Source organism: Lissotriton helveticus (assembly GCF_964261635.1).
Source record: "Lissotriton helveticus chromosome 1_1 unlocalized genomic scaffold, aLisHel1.1 SUPER_1_unloc_46, whole genome shotgun sequence".
Lineage (NCBI taxonomy): Eukaryota > Metazoa > Chordata > Amphibia > Caudata > Salamandridae > Lissotriton > Lissotriton helveticus.
In genome coordinates, this window is record NW_027611688.1 from 1,759,319 (window position 1) to 1,781,381 (window position 22,063).

Consider the following 22,063-nt stretch of genomic DNA (forward strand, 5'->3'; position numbering starts at 1 on the left):
GAGCACGCTGCACTGCATCATACTACAATATCAGAAATCTGTGCACGCTGCACTGCATCTTACTGCACTATAAGAAATCTGTGCACGCTGCACTGCATCTTACTGCACTTTAAGAAATCTGTGCACGCTGCACTGCATCATACTAGGATCTGTGCACACCGTACTGCATCTTACTATACTTTAAGAAATCTGTGCACGCTGCACTGCATCATACTACAGTATGAGGGATCTGTGCACACTGTACTGCATCTTACTACACTTTATGAAATCTGTGCACGCTGCACTGCATCATACTACAGTATGAAGGATCTGTGCATACTGTGCTGCATTTACTAAACTGAATAATCTGTTCCCACCACGCTGTTTTTTCTGTTTGACGGCAATATATGGGCTTCACTGCTTTTTGTTGCACTGATGAATCTGTGCACACTGCACTGCTTTTTACTATACTACAGTATGAAGGATCTGTGCAACTGTGCTGCATTTACTAAACTGAATAATCTGTTCCCACCACGCTGTTTTTTCTGTTTGACGGCAATATATGGGCTTCACTGCTTTTTGTTGCACTGATGAATCTGTAGCACACTGCACTGCTTTTTACTATGCTCTGTGTACACACTTCATTACTTGTAATTGACTATGATAAAGCATTGCATGCTGCTGTTTACTGCACTATGAACAAAATGTGCACACTGCACTACTGTTTACTACACCTTGAGGAATAATGGGACGCTACAAAGCCTTTTACTACTTGAGGAGAAATCAGTGTACACTTCAGTGATGTTTACTGTACTCTGGAATCTGTACACACTACGCTGCTATATGAAAAATATGTGCACAATGGATTGTGCATTCTGAACTGCTGTTTAATACACTTTGAAAAATCTTTTAACACTACTGAGATTTGTTCTGATCAATGAGAAATGTGTGCATACCTCACTTCTTATCTAAATCGCTATTAGAGCACTATTAGCCACTACACCATGAGAAATCAGTGCAGGCTGTACTTATTTTCACCATGACTAGAGAAATATGTGCCCTGCATTGATCTTTACTGCAGTTCGAGCCAGATGTACGGCCATTTCATTCTGGGAGTCTCTAATTACGATTTTGTGCAATTTGCAATTTGAGGCAAATGCAATGCAGTGTACTTAAGTCTCTCAGACACATTTAGCAATGCCCAATGGGGTCGCAAATGACCTACCTCATCAATATTCATGAGTTAGGCCGTACTTTGCACCCCATTGGGAATTTCCTATAAACACAGGGATGGTCACTATGTCTGTGGCTTTTTAAATAAAGCATTATTTTTTCCTGAAATGGAGCCTGTTTTCCTAAAAAAAAAAAAGCGGGATGCATTTAAAAAACAAAGTAGGTCATGGTCAGTGGGGCCACTGGCTGCTCTTAAAAACATTTTGGCACCCACATTCACAAAGGGGAGAGGGTCCCTTGGGGACCCCTTTCTATTTGCAAAATATGTTAACATCTCTTTAACGGAGTCGGTAAAGTATGAGTGTTTTGCAACCACATTCTGTTCACGAAACATTCATACACGCCCCGTGACTCTTTATTAGGAATGGATGCCCTTGAAACACCCCTTCCTAATAGCGACTCTCAAACCCTATTTTGCAGGTCGGTAATAGGTTACCGACTTCCAAAAGAGGGTCAGTACATTGGAAAGCCATTTTAGTGGTCGCAAATGGCCCGATTCTCCATTTGCGACTGCTAAAAACGGTCATATTTCTAGCCCTATGAGAGGCATTTACAGATTAAACAGGAAATCTGTACCTACTGCGGTGCTTTTTACCAACTAGGAAATCTGTGCACTCTGTATTTCTTTTTACTGCACGATTTTTACTACACTATGAAAAATTTGAGTACGCTGACTGCTTTTACTTGTACCATGAGGGGAATTTACAGTGCATTGGTTTTTATAACACAACAAGGGAGGACTTTCAGAAGAAGAAAAGTGTGCATGCTGCGTTCATTTTTACTACACTATGAGGGATGTTTACAGAAAAGGTCATCTGTATCCAGTGCACTGCTTTTTACTCACTTCATATGTGTAGCTTACAAAAGAGAAAGTATGTGCTGTAGGTCAGTGTTAGAAGGGCCGATCTCAGGGGGGACAGAGAATGTTCTCCGGACGACCCCGGGACCCACCTCTCCCAGGAGCGCTGCCGAGCACAGGCGTGAGACCCTCGCAGGAGGGGACTTCACATTCGATATCGTATGCGCAGAGATTCCACCGCGTTATAAATGGACACCACACAATTGGGTACTGAGAAAAAAGTTATTTATCAAGCAGCAGTTATTACGTTCTTGCAGATTAAAAAGTCATATATTTACATTCAGTTAAAGGGTTGGTAAGTTCTTGATCATAGGGGAGGTGAAAAGCGGGACAGTCACAGTACGGGGGGCCGGTACAGCGTATCCAGCGCACAGCTCTCAATCCTCGAGCCGGGGGATACGGGTCTGCTGTAGATGTTGATGGTACTGGGTGTTCCACTCACCCTCCTCGAGCCACGTAGTTTCAGTAGTGCCGTATGTCCAGCCGGACCAGAGTATCCTCGAGCCGGGACCAGGTCAGCAGGGCTTGAGCAGTAATGAGCGGAGTGTCCTTTAGTTCTTGGGGAGCCGCAACCTCGTCAGCAGGGCTCAAACAAAGATGGTTACAGAGAGCTGAGACCTCGTCAGCAGGGCTCAAACAAAGATGGTTACAGGGAGCCACGACCTCATCAGCAGGGCTCAAGCAAAGATGGTTACAGGAAGCCGCAACCTTGTAAGCAGGGCTCAGGCAAAGATGGTTCAAGGAGCGGCGACCTTCTTCAGCAGGGCTCAAGCACAGGTTACTAAGTTCGGGTAGCGTTCTTCTTCGAGCTGGTTGAGCCGCGACCAGGTCAGCAGGGCTCTCTTCATCCAGGATTCAACTGCCCGTTCGTTCCAGAGTGGGCCTTGTTATGGTCCTTTTTCCCTTTGAAGTCCGGGCACTCACAGGCAGGTATCTCATGCCTCTGGGCTGATTGTCGGGGTTTCCTGCCGGTCGGCCCTTTGATCCTTTGAAGATGAGTCCGGGGGTTTCCAGACACCCAGCAGGGAGTGGAGCCAGCTCTCGGGGAGGCCGGAGGTGCCATCGAAACCAGTCCTCAAGGGAAGGCCAGAGGTGTGATGGAAACCAGTCTCCAGGGGGAGGCCGGAGGTGTGATCGAAACTACTCTGCCCTATCTCACTCAGAGGGCATGGCGCGTCTGGAGCCTAGGTTTCACTGGGGCCGGGGTCATGCAGGGGCCCATGCAGTCAGGGATCTGTAGGGAAGGGTGATGGCTACCGGGAGCCCTCTGGGGTGATGCGGGTTTGGGGCATCGGTACCGGGAGGATAGATGGCGGGATGCTGGGGTGGTCGTCCGTTTGGTAGGGTTATGTAGGGAGCGGGGCGGACAGGGGATGGGACGACTGGGGGTGGTTGCTGCGCAGGGGTAACTGTCGGGGTGCTGAGGGTCGGGGGGAACCACGCCACGATGCCAGGTCCAACAGTCAGTCCTTGTCAGTCTCAATAAAATAGACATTCAATTTAACATTCTACTGACTGTGTGCAGTACTCATGGTGAAATATGAGAAAGGTTTTCCCAACACAATGTGGGACAGAGGGTCTGCTCTGTGCCGAGTAGTCATGTGTGAAGTTCTAGTTTATCCCCATAATTTGGAAGAATGGGCCAGGTTTGATTGAGACCTCAGCACGACCCCCAAATGTGTGAGTGTCACTCATGATGAGTGAGGCTTGAGGGCTCTGATGTATGCACGTCCAAACTAATGTCGCAGTCGAAGCACTCAAGGCTTCTTGCATGACAATGCTACAAAGAGTTGACACACTCACTAATCCATGGTGTACTGATGATGAGCGTGCTATGATATAGGTGCTTATATGAAGGACTACAATATTTTAGACTAATGAAATGCCCCTCCACTGTTCTTCAAACAGTAACAATCACTCATTTTTATGATACAATACAAACTTTGAGAAAATTCTGGTTCATACTTGATATCTCTATCTTAGAAATTAATTGCTTCAAAGATAAATTGCTAATTTTTTATAAGTGAATCTTTGCTGAGAGAGGGAGGTGGTTACTGTAAACAAAACAACAAAGCCTGGAAGAGGCCGGTATCTTAATAATTTAGAATGCAGTTGGGCTCTTAAATCAGAAACTCAAAACCTAATAAGGGCATAAATTTCAGTCTTGTTCGAGGATATAAAACCGTATCAAATATAAGGAATACGCGCCAGACACAGGAACATTGGAAATAAACTGTTCCTTTAATTGTCGCTTTGACACATGACTTATGCCAAATTCTATTTGATCTGGTGTTTAAAACTCCCTGGTATTTTCCTCTGTTTACTTTCCTATGTTTCAAGCTGCAGATTTCAAAAACCTGCAAATAAGTTATTTAAAAAAATAAATAAGCTGTCCAGTTTAATTGCAAAACTGACCGAAATAGTCATGTATTCATTGAAATACAGATATATTCATTGAAATGCAGATATATTAATTGAAATACAGATATATTAATTGAAATACAGATATATTCATTGAAATGCAGATGTAATCATTGAAATACATATATATTAATTAAAATACAGATATATATTTTGAAATACAGATATATTCATTGAAATTCAGATATATTCATTGAAATACAGATATATTCATTGAAATACAGATATGTTCTTTGAAATACAGATATATTAATTGAAATACAGATATATTCATTGAAATGCAGATATAATCATTGAAATACATATATATTAATTGAAATACAGATATATAATTTGAAATACTGATATATTCATTGAAATTCAGATATATTCATTGAAATACAGACTGCCACTTCCAGTTGTCACCTTTCTGTAAATACACTTTAGTCCTTTACATCAGTGTTTGGGAGATGCTCATCTGAAGTGAAGCTATAAATACTTTTTTACAGCAGCAGCCAAGTGTAAGGCCCTGTACTTGAACTGTCGGACCCTTAAAAACATTCACGTCTGTAACATTGGAAATCCCAGGTCTTTGCAGGTATAAATGCTTATTTTGTGTGAAATGTATTCACTCCTGGAGCCTCGAGGCGGCGGTTCTGTCAGCAGCCACCAGAGGGCTCTCCTCGCATGCTGATGAAACCCACTGAGCGTGATGAAGGGAGAAGGGTTTCCTCTTCCGGGTCAGCGGCGGCAGAGACAGCACCAGCAGCGGTTGTGACATCACTTCCGGCCTCTCCTGGTGTGTTCAGCCTGCTGCAGAGGAGGAAGGACCCCTGTCTGGTGAGCAGATAACTCCATCTTCAGACCCCAGATCTGGCCCCCCCAGGAGGAGGAGAGAGCCTGGACAGGTTTCTGCTCAGGTAGGAGAGCTGTTTACTCACTTGGCTGCAATTTATTAATCCATGGATCAGTGGAGGGACAGAGGAGGTGAAGCCTGTCTAGAGGGCTGCAGAGGAGGTGAGGCCTGTCCAGGGGAGCAGAGGAGGAGAGGCCTGTCTAGGGGGGTGCAGAGGAGGAGAGGACTGTCCAGGGGTGCAGAGGAAGAGAGGTCTTTCCAGGGGAGCAGAGGAGGAAAGGCCTGTGTAGGGGTACAGAGGAGGTGAGGCCTGTCCAGGGGTGCAGGGGAGGAGAGGCCTGTCCAGGGGTGCAGAGGAGGTGAGGCCTGTCTAGGGGTGCAGAGGAGATGAGGCCTGTCCAGAGGTGCAGAGAAGGTGCGGCCTGTCCATGGGCGCAGAGGAGGAGACGCCTGTCCAGGGGTGCAGAGGAGGCGTGGCCTGTCTAGGGGTGCAGGGGAAGCAATGCCTGCCCAGGGGTGCAGAGGAGGAGAGACATGCCCAGGGGGCAGAGGAGGTGAGGCCTGTCCAGGGGTGCAGAGGTAGAGAGACATGTCCAGGGGTGCAATAGAGGAGAGGTCTGTCCAGGGGTGCAGCAGAGAAGATGCCTGTCTAGGGGTGCAGAGGGTGTGAGGCCTGTCCAGGGGTGCAGAAGAGGTGAGGCCTGTCTGGGGTACAGAGGAAGTGAAGCCTGTCCAGGGGGGTAGAGAAGAGGTGAGGCTTGTCCAAAGGGTGCCGAGGAGGTGATGCCTGTCCAGGGGGGTACAGAGGAAGTGAGGCCTGTCCAAGGGTGCAGAGGAGGGAAGGCCTGTCCAGGGGTGCAGAGGAGGAGAGGTCTTTCCAGGGCTGCAGAGGAGGAAAGGCCTGTCCAGGGGAGCAGAGGAGGTGAGGCCTGTCCAGGGGTGCAGGGGAGGTGAGGCCTGTCCAGGGGTGCAGAGGAGATGAGGCCTGTCCAGAGGTGCAGAGAAGGTGAGGCCTGTCCATGGGCGCAGAGGAGGAGAGGCCTGTCCAGAGTGGTGCAGAGGAGGAGAGACCTGTCCAGGGGTGCAGAGGAGGAGAGACCTGTCCAGGGGTGCAGAGGAGGAGAGACCTGTCCAGGGGTGCAGAGGTTGTGAGGCCTGTCCAGGGGTCCAGAGGAGGGGAGGCCTGTCCAGGGGTAGAGGAGTTGAGGCCTATCCAGGGGTGCAGAGGAGGTGAGGCCTGTCCAGGGGTGCAGAGAAGGTGAGGCCTGTCCAGGGGTTAGAGGAGGAGAGGCCTGTGTAGGGGTGCAGAGGAGGTGAGGCCTGTCCAGGGGTGCAGGGGAGGTGAGGCCTGTCCAGGGGTGCAGTGGAGGTGAGGCCTGTCCAGGGGTGCAGAGGAGATGAGGCCTGTCCAGAGGTGCAGAGAAGGTGAGGCCTGGGGTGCAGAGAAGGTGAGGCCTGTCTAGGGGTGCGGAGGGGTGAGGCCTGTCCAGGGGTGCAGAGGAGGAAAGGCCTGTCCAGGGGTGCAGAGGAGGAGAGGTCTTTCCAGGGGTGCAGGGGAGGAAAGGCCTGTGTAGGGGTGCAGAGGAGGTGAGGCCTGTCCAGGGGTGCAGGGGAAGTGAGGCCTGTCCAGGGGTGCAGGGGAGGTGAGGCCTGTCCATGGGTGCAGAGGAGATGAGGACTGTCCAGAGGTGCAGAGAAGGTGCAGCCTGTCCATGGGCGCAGAGGAGGAGACGCCTGACCAGGGGTGCTTGAGAGGCCTGTCTAGGGGTGCAGGGGAAGCAATGCCTGCCCAGGGGTGCAGAGGAGGGGGGACATGCCCAGGGGGCAGAGGAGATGAGGCCTGTCCAGGGGTGCAGAGGTAGAGAGACATGTCCAGGGGTGCAGTAGAGGAGAGGTCTGTCCAAGGGTGCAGCAGAGGAGATGCCTGTCTAGGGCTGCAGAAGTGGTGAGGCCTGTCTGGGGTGCAGAGGAAGTGAAGCCTGTCCAGGGGGGTAGAGAGGAGGTGAGGCTTGTCCAAAGGGTGCCGAGGAGGTGATGCCTGTCCAGGGGGGTACAGAGGAAGTGAGGCATGTCCAGGGGTGCAGAGGAGGAAAGGCCTGTCCAGGGGTGCAGAGGAGGAGAGGTCTTTCCAGGGGTGCAGAGGAGGAAAGGCCTGTGTAGGGGTGCAGAGGAGGAGAGGCCTGTCCAGGGGTGCAGGGGAGGTGAGGCCTGTCCAGGGGTGCAGAGGAGGAAAGGCCTGTGTAGGGGTACAGAGGGGTTGAGGCCCGTCCAGGGGTGCATGGGATGTGAGGCCTGTCCAGGGGTGCAGAGATGATGAGGCCTGTCCAGAGGTGCAGAGAAGGTGAGGCCTGTCCAGAGTGGTGCAGAGGAGGAGATGCTTGTCTAGGGGTGCAGAGGATGTGAGGCCTGTCCAGGGGTGCAGAAGAGGTGAGGCCTGTCTGGGGTGCAGAGGAAGTGAAGCCTGTCCAGGTGGGTAGAGAGGAGGTGAGGCTTGGCCAAAGGGTGCAAAGGAGGTGAGGCATGTCCTTTTCAGGGGGGGTTGCAAAGAAGGTGACGCCTGTCCAAGAGGTGCAGAGGAGGTGAAGCCACCCCAGGGGGAGGAGAGGAGGTGGCCTGTCCAGGGGGAGTAGAAGAGGTGAGGCCTGTCCAGGGGTGCAGAGGTGATGAGGCCAGCAAAGCTGGTGCAGAAGAGTTGAGGTCTGTTCCGCAGGGCTGCAGAGGAGGCGTGGCCTGTCCAGGGGTGCAGAGGAGGTGATGCTTGTCCTGAGGGGTGCAGAGGAGGTGAGGCCTGTCCAACGGTGCAGAGGAGGTGAGGCCTGTCCAGAGGGGTGCAGAGGAGGAGAGGCTTGTCCAGGGGTGCAGAGGAGGTGAGGCCTGTCCAGGGGTGCAGAGAAGGCGAGGCCTGGATGGGGGTGCAGAGGAGGTGAGGCCTGTCCAGGGGTGCATAGGAGGTGATGACTGTCCTGAGGGGTGCAGAGGAGATGCCTGTCCAGGGGAGCAGAAGAGGTGAGGCCTGTCCCAGGGCGTGCAGAGGAGGTGAGGCCTGTCCCGGGGTGCAGAGGAGGTGAGGCCTGTCCTGAGGGGTGTAGGGGAGATGCTTGTCCAGGGGGAGTGGAGGAGGCAAGGCCTGTCCGGGGTGCAGAGGAGGTGAAGCACGTCCTGTCCATGGGGTTAAGAGCAAGTGAGGCCTGTCCAGGAGTTCAGAGGAGGTGGTACCTGTCCTGAGCTGGGGGTATAGAGGAGGTGAGGCGTATCCGGGAGGGGTGCAGAGTGGTTGAGGCCTGTCCAGGAGGATGCAGAGGAGTGGAGGCGTGTCGTCTGCTGGGATGAAACCTGCCCTGTAGTAGGAGGTGAGGCCTGTCCTGTTCTCTTTGTATGAAGAATGTGGACCGCCTCAGCCGCTGCTCTCACCGCCCAGAGATGCTCCTTTCCAGACATATCATTTTATTTTAGGAGCTCATAATCCGAGTTTTTGAAAAGAGTCCGGAGTTACCACAGAGCCGGAGACTGCTCCTGACAAAGGCACACATCTCCTCCAAGCTATCTTTAGTAAAGTAACCAAGACTACAACCCCCAGAATGCACTTACGTATTACATGAATGTACAGACATGAATATTCGGGGGTCACTCTACGGAAATATTTGGTACCTCCCAGGGCATTGTGGCAGAGAAGAGTAGAACAGTTCATGTGCAAGGGTGTTCATTCTCAGGCTCTTTCTGCAGATTGTGAGTCCAGTGAGATCTGTGATAATATGAATCTCTCTCAAGGAGATTTCTCTCAGTTTTATCTGTTTCAGGGAGAAATACAATGAAAAACAGGGGGTGCAAGTCCAGCGCCCCAGTCTCTGGTGTCCTTGGCTCTCTGGACTGACCATTGCCTGGACCTGCAAGAGAGGACAAACCAGGTGTTTAGTCTGGCCTCTCTAAGGGAGCAAGAGTCGGCTCAGTATCCTGGTCCACCAGGCCCGGCTCACGTCCTGGTCCTCAACAGTCCCTGATCACATTCTCTTCCTCACTAGACACCAGCTGACGTCCAGATCCTCACCAGGCCAAGCCGGAGAGGGAGATCAATTGGTTATTGGCCCACAACGCCATCTCAAACAGGAAGCAGACATATGCAAATCAGCTTTAGACTCCCTCAAATAGGAGCAGTCCAGATCGTTTCTGAACTAGAACACAAGCAACCCAAGACAGGTTTCAACCTATCTGGGCTCTGACTGTAGGGTGCGGCTTGATTCCAGCGGTGCAGCGGGCATGGGACCCACATCTGGGCACACCTGGCGTATTCATGAATAAGCAAAATGATGAATGGAATGTTTGAATTCATCTCTGCCACTGGTAATTACTCTGGGACACATTCAAACTCATCCTTCTTGTTCTTGCCCTCCGTTGCACCCCAGCGTGCAGCCATTCATAGCGTTTCATCCAACATTACTTCCAGATGTCTGCTCCAGTAGTCACAGCAGTTCTAACTCTAAGGATTGGCCTGTCTCTCTGTTCCTGATGTTCACCAAACTAACCGAGGCCACGGTGAACAAGCAGCTCAACAAATACCTTGAGTCCGACCAACTTCTGCACAAAGTCCATCCAGGGCTCCAACAGAGCTAAAGCCACGTGGGATATTAGAGACATTGTGTATGGGGGAGGGGAGGTGGGGCTCTGATCTGATTAAATCTATCAGAAGCCTGTGTCACCATCTCCCACTCCACTTTACTACAGAGATTGCAGATGGTGGGTCTTAGGGGAAAGTGCCTGCTTGATTCTTATCCTTTTTGAAAGATCTGACCCAAGCGGTGGCCTCAGCTAACTTCAGGTCAACCCCTAAGACAATTCCCCCTCCCCCGGCTGGTTTTGAGCCGCAATCTTTTCAACCTTTACATGGCTCACTTGACCAGCCTGATCGGGTCATTCGATATCACCTCTACTCGATGATACACAAATCATTAGATTAGAAGAAAATACGCCTGATTAAGCCATTCAATATCACATCTACTCAAATGTTCACAAATCATTAGATTAGAATTAAATACAGATAACATGCCCAGTTATTTCAGGAGCTGCCGCCAGGAAGCCGCTGATTGGATGAGCTCATATTCCCTGGCGCTGAACGGTGAAAAAAACGGAAATAGTGGTATTTAGGACCGGAGCCTCATGGCACAAGGGTGGCCGCCGGTGTCTTGGGAGATCTGTGTACCCCATTCCATCAGGTCAGCAAACTGGGAGTTTAGGTGGACTCTCATCTGTCCCTAAAATAATACATCAAAATCACCTGCTCTACAGGCTTCTGACTGCTGAAAGTTATCAGAAAAATACATCCATTCATCCCAGCTTCATCTAGGAAGGACCTGGTACAGGTTCTGATCCTATTGAGAATGAATTCCTGCTTCACTTTATATGTAAACACAACAGTGGTGGACAGAATGTGGATCAATGTCACACATTCACCCAGTCCAAAGATATGGGCCCAAATCCATCGTTTTTCCACTCCACACCACCCTGGGTTAGACAATGGCGATATGCAAATCAGCGCTGACCCTGTGCCCCATGGGAACAGTCCAGTCCGAACTACAAAAGCCATGTCCTTCCCAGAACGGAATCAAGCATCCGAGGACCGGCCCGGTTTCAAGGTAACACCTCTCATCAGCCCGGCTAGCTTGACTCCAGTGGTGTGGAGTGCCTGGGACTCACGTCTGAGCATCCCCAGTACACTTAGAGCGGTAATTGCAAACACAACAGTGATGGACAGAATGTGGATCAATGTCACACATTCACCCCAGTCCAAAGATCTGGGCCCAAATCCATCGTTTTTCCACTCCACACCACCCTGGGTTAGACAATGGCGATATGCAAATCAGCGCTGACCCTGTGCCCCATGGGAACAGTCCAGTCCGAACTACAAAAGCCATGTCCTTCCCAGAACGGAATCAAGCATCCGAGGACCGGCCCGGTTTCGAGGTAACACCTCTCATCAGCCCGGCTAGCTTGACTCCAGTGGTGTGGAGTGCCTGGGACTCACGTCTGAGCATCCCCAGTACACTTAGAGCGGTAATTGCAAACACAACAGTGATGGACAGAATGTGGATCAATGTCACACATTCACCCCAGTCCAAAGATCTGGGCCCAAATCCATCGTTTTTCCACTCCACACCACCCTGGGTTAGACAATGGCGATATGCAAATCAGCGCTGACCCTGTGATAATGTGGATGAATTGGATGAGCTCAAACTCCCTGGCGCTAAACAGTGGAAAAAACGGAAATAGTGGTAATTGGGACCGGAGCCTCATGTCACAAGGGCGGCGTCCGGTGTCTTTGGGAGCTCTGTCTACCCCATTCCATCAGGTCAGGAAACTGGGAGTTTGGGTGGACTTGCATCTGTCCCTAAAAGGATACATTAAAATCACCTGCTCTACAGGCTTCTGACTGCTGAAAGTTATCAGAAAAATACTTCCATTCAACCCTGCTTCATCTAGGAGGGACCTGGTACAGGTTCTGATTCTATCGAGAATGGATTCCTGCATCACCTTATACGTAGGCATATCTGAATATCGCCTACATAGATTGTTGCTGCTACAAAGACAGCAGTTGGGCTTGTTCTGAGGTTAATAAAATCAAGCTCGATCTCCAACAAACTGGTCACATTGCACCGGCTTCCTGTCCTGAAAAGATGTCATTATAAAGCACTTTATGTCATAAACGCTCTACAATCAGGGGATTCATTCTTATATGTCCTCGCCTTTTGCCTGGTATCAGCTGGCCAAGGGGTGAGAACCCATCATGCTTTGCTGCGTAAAGTATCTAAGTTTATAAAGATCAGAATAGATGGCTGCTCCCTGCCTGTGGTGACTGCAGGTACCTGGAATGGAATGCGCTCCCACCTGCCCTGTGCGCCCAAGAAAACATGAGTTCTTTCAGGAAACAAATCAAAACCTTTCTGTTCATGTTCAGGGGTTGTGGGATTTTGATACGTATGTGCTTATACTAGCGCCAGGACACTTCTGTTCCGAACTAGTAATTCAGTGCTATATTAATTTGCTTTCACATCCAGTCATAAGCCATCGATCTCTGGGCAACAGATCGTTGCAGCTATAGACGCCCTAGGAGGAGGAAAGGCTCCGGGATCTGAAGGTCAGCTGTAGAGTTTTACAAAGCTTAGAAATAAATCCCTGCCTGAGGTGATACGACTCGGCTATCCCTCCTACGAGAGAGAATTGTCTCCCCGTTACAGTTTAGATTTGTCCCACATAAACCCATAGCGGTTCATCTACGGATGGTATTCGCAGTGCTTCATTGGGAAAACACACACATGAAGGCTGGTGAGGCCGATAAGGCGTTTGACTCCCTGGAGTAGTCTTTTATGATCGAGACGTTTAGGCGCCTTGGTATGTCAGGGAGTTTGAGATCACGTAGGAAGCTGCTCGACACACAGCCTATGGCCTGAATTTACGTAAATGGGCTCAACTCAGACGCCATTCAGATCACCTGGGGCACTGGGCGGGGACGCCCTCTGTCACCCGTTCTTTATACCAGGAATGAACCCTTAGGCCCGTGAACCCCAGGAGAGGCATACCATAACCATACTGGGCTGACACCTTTTAGACACTGAAACCAAGAAGAAAACACATCTTTATAAATTGACAGATTTATAGTCACGGTGGCCAGGCCGGGAGGTGGGTTGAGAGTTGAGAAGGTCAGATGACGGAACTTCAGAGTTCAATTGTTCAAAATCCTTGAAATTAGAGGTTTTCTGGACAAGTCCGCTGTCCTCTGGAGATCTGTTCTTTATTGAAGAGTAGAAAATAAAATATCCTCTTGGAATCAAAAGTATCACCAAGTAGGTATAGCCACCATTCAATCCACTCTACTCAATCACAGCTACACAAGATCCGTTAATTATACATATATACCACCAAGAAAGAAATTCCACATAATAGCTTTAATATAAAAAAAATACAACTCGTGTTATTTCCTTTGTACGTAAAAAGGAGATTATGTATGAGACTCCCTATAAACAGTTCTAATTTTAATCCCCCAGTGCAAAATATAATTTGGCGCACTAAAACACTTCAGATAAAAATGCATGAGGTACTGGCATCAGTGTGGGTTTAATGTGCTGAGAAGTTTGATACCAAACTTCCCAGGTTTCAGTGGAGCCATTATGGTGTTGTGGAGTTCGTAATGACAAATTCCCCGCACCATATACTCTTAATGGCAGCACTGTACTTACAATGCCCAAGAATGAACTTGGGCACTGTAGGGGTACAGGGCTCATTCACCTGTACCCTCACCACTGGTATAGTGAACCCAGCAGGAGGGGTGGCTGATCTAGGCCAGGGCAGTGTTTTGTAGGCATGGCACACATGAATAATATTAGCATTAGATCCTTCTAGTACCTGGCCTGTGTTAATACATTGTTTGCATCAGATTCTCCTAATGCCTTGCCTGTGTTATTGCATTGTTAGTGTCAGATTCTCCTAGTGCCTGGACTGTGTTATTGCATTGTTTACATCAGATTCTCCTAGTGCCCGGAAGGTTTTATTGCATTGTTTGCATCAGATTCTCCTAATCCCTCGCCTGTGTTATTGCATTGTTTGTGTCAGATTCTCCTAGTGCCTGGCCTATGTTATTGCATTGTTTTCATCAGATTCTCCTACAGGATGGCCCTTGTTATTGCATTGTTTGCATTAGATCCTTCTAGTGCCTGGCCCTTGTTATTGCATTGTTTGTGTCAGATTCTCCTAGTGCCTGGCCTGTGTCATTGCATTGTTTGTGTCAGATTCTCCTAGTGCCTGGCCTATGTTATTGCATTGTTTGCATCAGATTCTCCTACGCCTGGCCCATGTTATTGCATTGTTTGCATTAGATCCTTCTAGTGCCTTGTCTGTGTTAACAATTACGCCCTTGCTCCTACCCGCAGCATCTCTATTCCCGCTGTGACCCTGTTACCGTCAGCGGCTCACACGCGTGACTCGATTGATTCAGCCCTCTCTTCTTGCACACATGCCCGTGCCTGGTTGTTCCACTCTCCATCACGGGCTACTCCTCCTTGAATGCTTTGCGCACGCCTACTGTTGACCATACCTACTGCTGCTCCCCCAGGCGACCACCGTGCATAGTCTGATCTACTCTCCGGTCCCTGCCTGCTTCCCTTTAGCCCCATCCGCTCCAGCGCTTTTCTCCTTCTGTGCAGTCCTTCCCCCTGAACTGACCGCCCACGCCAGGTGCTACCTTAACACCCTACCAGTTTTGCGCGTGCCATTCCGCCTGTTCTGCCCTAACACCCCACCCCCTTTCTCTATCCCCTTGTACAGCACTGTTCTTCCTCCAACCCAGTCCTGAAGATGATCCCAATTAATGCGGATCGAAACGCCGTCGACCATTCAGCCTAATAATAGGCGCTACCCACAATGTGGCACATGTTACCAACAGCCTAGCTACATCCAAAACAAGCTTTTTTTAATTAATCTGTAGCCACATTGTTTTGTATAAATCACTGTATATATTCGACACTAATCACTATTGCACCGTTTACGCTGATCAATTTCTCACTTGCGTCACCACCTTGCTCACCATATGCAGCTTTCACACACCAAGTACAATTGGGGTTGGATTACTTGTGTATCTACAGTGCTGCTACTACTCCTAGATAAACACGATGCCTCGGGCATCGCTGGTGCGGCTAAGGACGGTTGCGTCCTGGTCGTGGAGCTTAATTCAAAAGGGCACGGGAAAGTGCGGTAGGCCATCTGCTCACCCCCTCCCGAAATAAGGATCACCTCCTTCAGGCTTTCCAACCACACCGCACTCCACGCTAGCGCCCTTTCACACGAGGCCGCCCCTTTACAGCCTTGATGAGTCACCACCCGTACACGGTGTGACGAAACACGTGTCGCTTTGTGCTCTTTCTTGTACTGATTTTCTATTTAGAACCATTAAAACTTTTCTTCAAATTCACACTGTTGAATTACATCACTCCGCTTGAATAATAATTTAATTTCCGGTTCTCACCTGAGAACTACGTACTTTTCTCGTGTGCACAGGACACTTGTTGCAGGAGAGGGGATGAGCCATGTAACCCCCAATTGTGTGTGGGTAAAAACCCTCACTAAACAAGCAAAACGGAAACCTAGGCACACATAAATAGTAAATTTACACAGTATGTATAAGTAAGTGCTACAGTACAAAATCCATAAAACAGAAAGGAAAATGTCTTCAGAGATGTTGAGTAATGTTCAGCCTTTTAATTTTTTCTTAAGATTCAGTGATCAGTGGAAGAACCAGCCGACACGTGTTTCGTCGCATGTGGAAATTACTTCTGCGACTTCCTCAGGGCTGAATACAGATGACGAGTATCCGGATTGTTGCTCAGCCGGTGATAATTCCAACCCGGCTGGGCAAAAACCAGACAGGGTGAGTCTGTTTGTTCTAGACGTGTCAAGTCTGCGGTAATGGTGAGTATCCCGCATACATTGGGTGAATTTCAACAGTGTTTTTCAAAGGATTGGAAATCGTCACACCAAGTCACGGTGGACCAGCGTGAGACTTTGTTAGTTTGCGTAGCGGGATGCCGTAAGGGGGTTGAAAAGTCTGGAACATATAATTCCAATGTTGTAGTAGATCTCAAGGCGGGTGCGCCTAGTGAGCCCCTCCGGCTGATCACTGTGTTCCGGGTTGTGGACTGGTTTTTGAGCCTGCAGTTAGATCTATAACCAAAACTTTGGTAGTTAGAAGCCCGAAATTAAAAGACGGGTGAGAGCTTGCGGTTAGACCCAATACCGTAACCGGGTTAGTGAGAAGCCCGACACTAAAAATCGGCTTTAATGGGGTGAAAAAGTGGAGCTCTGTTTGCAATTGACAGGAATAACAAGAAGCTTGTTTACACGTAACTAGGATATGCTAGACGCCCCAAATTCTTCTCTCAAGCAAGGAATTGGTTTGTAAGGAATGGGGAAACGCTAGTATTTTGAACTCTATCCCAGAGGAATAGATTTGTTTGTAAAGAATTAGGAAAACGCTACACCTGATCTTAAAACATGTGATGATACATAAACTAAAATGGATTTAATACTAAATCAAAAGGAAAAAATATGACGATGTGTAAAACAAAATGGGTACACTAATGTGGAGTTAGGAGGTTCTGTCTCTTAACTAACAAACAAATCGACAGATGTATGTAAAATCATTGACGAAATTCCTTCCATTTTAATTGTAGGTGTGTTCTTACCTATGCACACTGAAAATTGCAAGGTGGTACGATCAAGATAAAGACGTACTGGACAAAATAGTCAAGGAGGATTGAATTCCCCCCAGGAGCATTAGTACCCAAGACGATGCCCCTGTATTTTGAAAAACCCTATGTGAGATAACATGTGAGTAGCTCAACCAACCATTTCAGCTGTAAATAAGTGAAATAGTGAGAAGCACTTTTTACAAATAGAAGACCCATACTTAGAAATCTATTTATGCCATCCCTAAATATAGGATGATGTCCCGTTGAACCTCTGGAAGAAGGACCAAAAGTTTATTACCGGTCCACTTCAAAGGATAACTAGAAGAACCAGAGATATATGCTTTTTAAGTAAGACTCTCTTGACCTTATTATGATACCTAAAAATCTAGACGAAGTATAGGTAAACCACATAACCTCTCTTTGATATTAATTGTATGTATTTGTTTTCAGATTTGAAGTTTTTATATAAAAAATTGACCTGTCCTGAGGAAGGTGTTCACAAAATAAGATCAAGACACCGAAACGCGTCGACAAAAGGACTGCTTTTTAATTGTATTTTGTTTTTGTGATATGTACACTATGTACTTTGTGTGAATTTGGTAACTTTTAAATATATTGCGAATTTTGTACTGTATGTATGAAAAAATCATGACACTTTGGCATTAAATGCCGGTTTAAAAAAAATAAAATCGAGACAAATATGTTACAATTTGTGTGTTGAGGTATATACTTCAGGTTCTATTCTAAACTGCATAATAAGGTCTTGAGTCTAGATATAGTGAATTACACAGAAAGGAATACTTTTTTTGTTACATTGTTTGTACTTCCCAGTCCTTTCTGGTACAAGGGAAACTCTCTCTTTTTGAAAAGAATGCCAATAAATAGGGCACAAGTAAGGAAAATAGTGAAGGAGCCCATTATCATATGCAAATCCAAATGACGTCACAAGTGGTGACGTCACAAGAAGTGATGTCAGGCCCTTATAATAATTTTCACGTGAAAGGTCGACGGCCTGTTTTAAAAACAAGAAACATAAAATGTAAAAATCTGTTTTTGGTTTCAGTTATTATACATCATATGTTTTTCCCACTATCAGTTTTTAACTAAACTCGGAAATGACTGAAAGTGTAATTATTTTTAAACAGATATGTGGAACTTGGAAATTAAATTTTTAAACAGTTTTCAACTAATAAATAAAATGTGCTTTTAATTTATGTTTGTTTCCTGACGTTGTTCTTTATCCAGCCCCTAAGCCCCAAAGTGTTTCACATTTATAGTGTATTAAGCAAAAGAAGGGCTAATTTTGTCTAGTTCTCTGTTCCTCTTGTGCGCCACTCACACTAACAAACACTCTGAGGCCTGTGTCTGCAGTGCTGGGGCACAAAGTATCAATTACCAGTCGCTGGCTTAGGAGCTAGGAGAAACTGAGTCCTGTTTCCAGATAATAGGGGGGGACCCCATCAAACTGTGTCGACCCTCAACTTATGCCGTGCTGATAAAACAAATTTGAATAATTTAAGATGAATTGAAATGAGAGAAAGAGAAGAAGAGAGTGAGGTGCAGGACGTAGTAAAAAAATGAAAGAAAGAGGCACAAGACTTTACCCTGTTCTGTGTACAAGCATTTTACGTTAACAAGTTGTGAAGTACGTTGTGAACAGGCTGCCACCCCCCCCCCCCTTTGTATGTAAATGAGCTTCTGTGACCAGGCACCCCAGGGTCCCATCTCTTCTAGCGCGGATGATAATGTGAGCACTGTAAGGTAATCACAAACAAGGGCTATATTGAGAAATAATCGGCTTCCAGGTCATACAGCTGTGGATATGTAGGTCTTTATTAGTTTATTTTAATTTACTTTAGTTTGCTGCAAATCTCCAGGTTACTTTTTCCCAGTATATTGCTTTATATCGCTCTTTGCTCTCCATCAGTTAAACGTGAGGTTTGATGTAGGATTTGTTGTTAGTGTCCCTAGACCATGTCGTAATCCCTTTGTCCTCGATTTGTCTGTATGTGTTTTGTCCACTAACTGGTCTAGGATGGGCCTTCTCAAGGTAGAAGGCGCTTTAATAGGAATAATAAATCAGAAATATATGAAATTGTATGTAAACAAATATTTGCCTTTCAGTTATCAGGCACTACCAGACTCACATCTACACATGTAATTGAGCACCAGACTAAAGTGACTACTCCCTATATAAATATGTGCCATCAGTAATCAGGCTGATGGTTCCGCTGATACGCACAGCAAATAAAGTTTCTGGGATTAGGCGCATTGGTCTACATTTTAATTGCTGAAGTTTCACTGATGCGCACAGCTTATAAGGTTTGTGGATATTGCGCACTGTGGGCAGATCACTGAAATTCACCCTTAAGTAGTAACTAGGTCAAAACAGTACGTACACCATTCTTCTCGTCTCTTTGACATCTCCAGAAGTTCCTCCTCTCTCGTTGCTGAAGTGGATGAAGGTTTTCACACATTATGCTTGTGTCTGTGGCACTTCCTTAAGCACAGAGAGGAAAGCCTCATTGTTAATCCATTGTTTGGGCTCTGAGGGACAAGAATTCTTTGAACATCTTCCTAAACTCTCTGATAGGGACTCTGTCACTCTTAATGAATATGAGATCTGCTTCACAAAGTTGGACTTGCACTACCTCCCCAAAGTGAGTACTGTCCTTCAGCAATATCACTTTGGGAGAAGGATGCAAAGGCAGGATGAGTCAGTCAAACAGTACATAACTACCTTGCACAAATTGACTTCCACATGCAATTTTGGTGCAGCTTTAGAGGAGCGCTTAAGAGGTCAGTTCATGTTGGGATGCGCCCTCGACAAAATGAGAGACGCCCTGTGGCAAAAAGACATGCCACCGCTTCAAGAAGTGCTAACCATAGCCAAAAGTCACAAGCATTCAAAAGCGTGTGTTTATATTATGCACAAAGACAGTTCAGGTGATAAAAAGGAGAACATTAATGTCAAGGTGGTGGTGGATAGATTAGGTAATCCCAAATCGAGCACCACTTCAAAGCCCTTTAATACAAAGAATTTTCTGGGGATGTGCTTCAGGTGTGGCAACCCTGCCCATGTGGCCAACTTTAAAGACTGCCCAGGCTGGAAGGCCATGTGAAAAACTTGTGAGAGAATAGGTCACGTCTCAAAGAGCTGCAGAATGGGCAACGAGCATTAAAATGTCAGGGAAGTAGATCTTTATGAGGAAGATTTAGAAGGAATCAATATTCTCCCAGTCACAGGGAATGCTAGTGATGGCCCTCAGGAGCTAGTGTTGATTAATGATGCTCCAGTGAGCATGCTCTTTGACTCTGGGGCCAAGATACCGCTAGTCCCCAAGACACTTTATGAACGTAATCTGCTGGGCAAAGTCACCCTGTTGAAGCCAGACATTAGACCAAAAGGTTAAGGTGGGGTGACTATTGAGTTGCTGGGTTATTTCTGGGGCACAATTGACTTCAAAGGGAGAGTCATTCCTGGTAAAATCTGTCTTGTAGAAGCGGGACTCGCTCATAAGTTGGTCCCATCAACATGATCTACATATCTGCCTTGATCCCAATGAGATCTGTCTGCCTAAAAGAATTACCACCAGTTAAGGTTATTAGTAATGCTAATTGAGACTGGATCATGGAATTCCCTGAGATCTTTGCTGGTGAACTTGGTTTGTCTATAAACCGATGTACATTGGATAAAGGTCAAATCCTATGCTATTTCAAAAACAGATAAGGTCAGGAATGCACCTGGTAAGTAAGGGAGAGCATGAAAGTTGAATTAGATAATCTCTTAGCCAAATGCATCATTCAAGAAGTTGAAGCAACAAAGTGGTTCTCTCCTGTTGTTATGGCCCCAAAGCCAATGGGAAGGCCAGGCTTTGTGTCGGCTTGAGAGAGCTCAACAAAGCAGTTATTGTTGATCATAATCCTTTACGCAGCATAACTAAAATGCTGTGTTCTCTTGAGGGTGCAAGGCATTTATTTCTCCTTGGACTTGACCTCCGCCTATCACAAGGCCAGGCTTCACTCCTCGTCAGAACCTTCAGAATATTCACTCTTCTTCCCATCGACCTTACCACCTGTGTAACACCCTTTGGTACCTTTAGATTTCTAAGAATGCCTTTTGGACTGATTTCTGCAGCCTAATTTTTTCAGAGGGTGATAAAGGGCTTTCTTGGAAGCCTTCAGGATGTCAAGGTGTACCCAGATGATGTGCTCATCTTTGGCGTGGATTTTGAGGAGCATAATGGGAGGCTGAGGTCAGTATTGAAGAAGTTACGTGATGCTGACCTCACCCTTAGGGCTGACCAGTGCTAATTTGGTGTCAAAGTAATAGAGTACCTAGGGCATTTTGTGTCCGCTGCAGGCATTAAAACCCAAAGCCTCATTGGTAAACACCCTTTATAATTTGTGCACCCCTTTGAACAAAGAAGAGTTTGTACACTTTCTGGCCATAGCTGAATTTTATCACGAGTTACTTTGCAGGGAAAACCTCTTGTTTGAGGTCTCTCCTCAAGAAGGGAGGCAAATTTGTTTGGTCCAGGGGCTGTGAGGAAGAGTTTGAGTGCATTAAGAAACATCTGAATGAAGCACCTTGTCTAGGAAGTTTTGACCCCACAAAGGTATCTTATCTCATGACTGATGCCAGCTCGAAGGGGTTAGGAGCAGTTCTTTTGCAGATGCTTGATAGGGAGGATAAAGCCATTCTTTTTGTCTCTAGCCCTTGAGAGGTGCTGAATGCAACTGTTCTGTTGTAGAGAAAGAAGCTCTGGGTTCCCCTTTTTATACACACAAATCCTTTGTCTCTGAAGGCAGAGAGTTTCTGTACCTAGTTCAAACCAGTTCTGGGTGTATCCTGCCAGTGCACAACTTCTTCCTTTGTCAGGGTGGGCCAGGGTTACCAGACGCACCACAGGAGGTGGAGCCAGCATTGTGGAAGGCAGGCACAGCCTTATTTAGGGCCAGGTGCTACTCCTCCCACCACTCCCAATGCAGATAGGTCTATTCAGCCTTGTGCTGACTCACCCTGTCTCCTGGAGCCACCCCAGCCCCTTTCACTCACAAACCAGACATGGAATACACAACCTAGCAGGGGCAGGCTTGGATGGTTAGGCCTACAACGCACTTTACAAGCTGCTTCTGCGGGTGGCACAATCAGTGCTGCAAGCTTACCAGCAGCATTTGACTTGCAGGCTCTGGGCACACGTAGTGTACTGTACTAGGGACTGATGCGTAAATCAAATAAGCCAATCATAGAGTCACTGATCCATTACATCAATTTAACAAAGGGAGCACTTGCACTGTGGCTCTGAATAGCAGTGGCACAGTGCCCAAAGCATCTAACCAGCAAAAACATATCAAAAACAGAGGAGACAACAGCGGAAAATGGAAGGGAGACTCACACCAATGCTACCAGGTCTAACAGTGAGCATTATTGAGGACTGGAAAGAGAGAAAGAGGTGATAAAAAAGAAAGATCTTGTATGATAAAAGGAGGTCTGTGAAGAGAACA

General features: G+C 47.2%; 1 long non-coding RNA gene across 2 annotated transcripts; it reads left to right on the forward strand.

Annotated features, from left to right (window-relative positions):
- Nucleotides 1–5,270: 5,270 nt before the first annotated feature.
- On the forward strand, nt 5,271–17,671 carry LOC144806106 (uncharacterized). 2 transcript variants are annotated; one of them, XR_013605692.1, is made up of 4 exons: nt 5,271–5,391; nt 15,582–15,735; nt 16,538–16,694; nt 16,807–16,960. It is a non-coding gene; the product is annotated as an uncharacterized LOC144806106 (long non-coding RNA). The 2 variants fall into 2 exon arrangements; XR_013605693.1 differs by lacking the exons at nt 16,538–16,694; nt 16,807–16,960 and adding an exon at nt 17,006–17,671.
- The last annotated feature ends 4,392 nt before the right edge of the window (nt 17,672–22,063 follow it).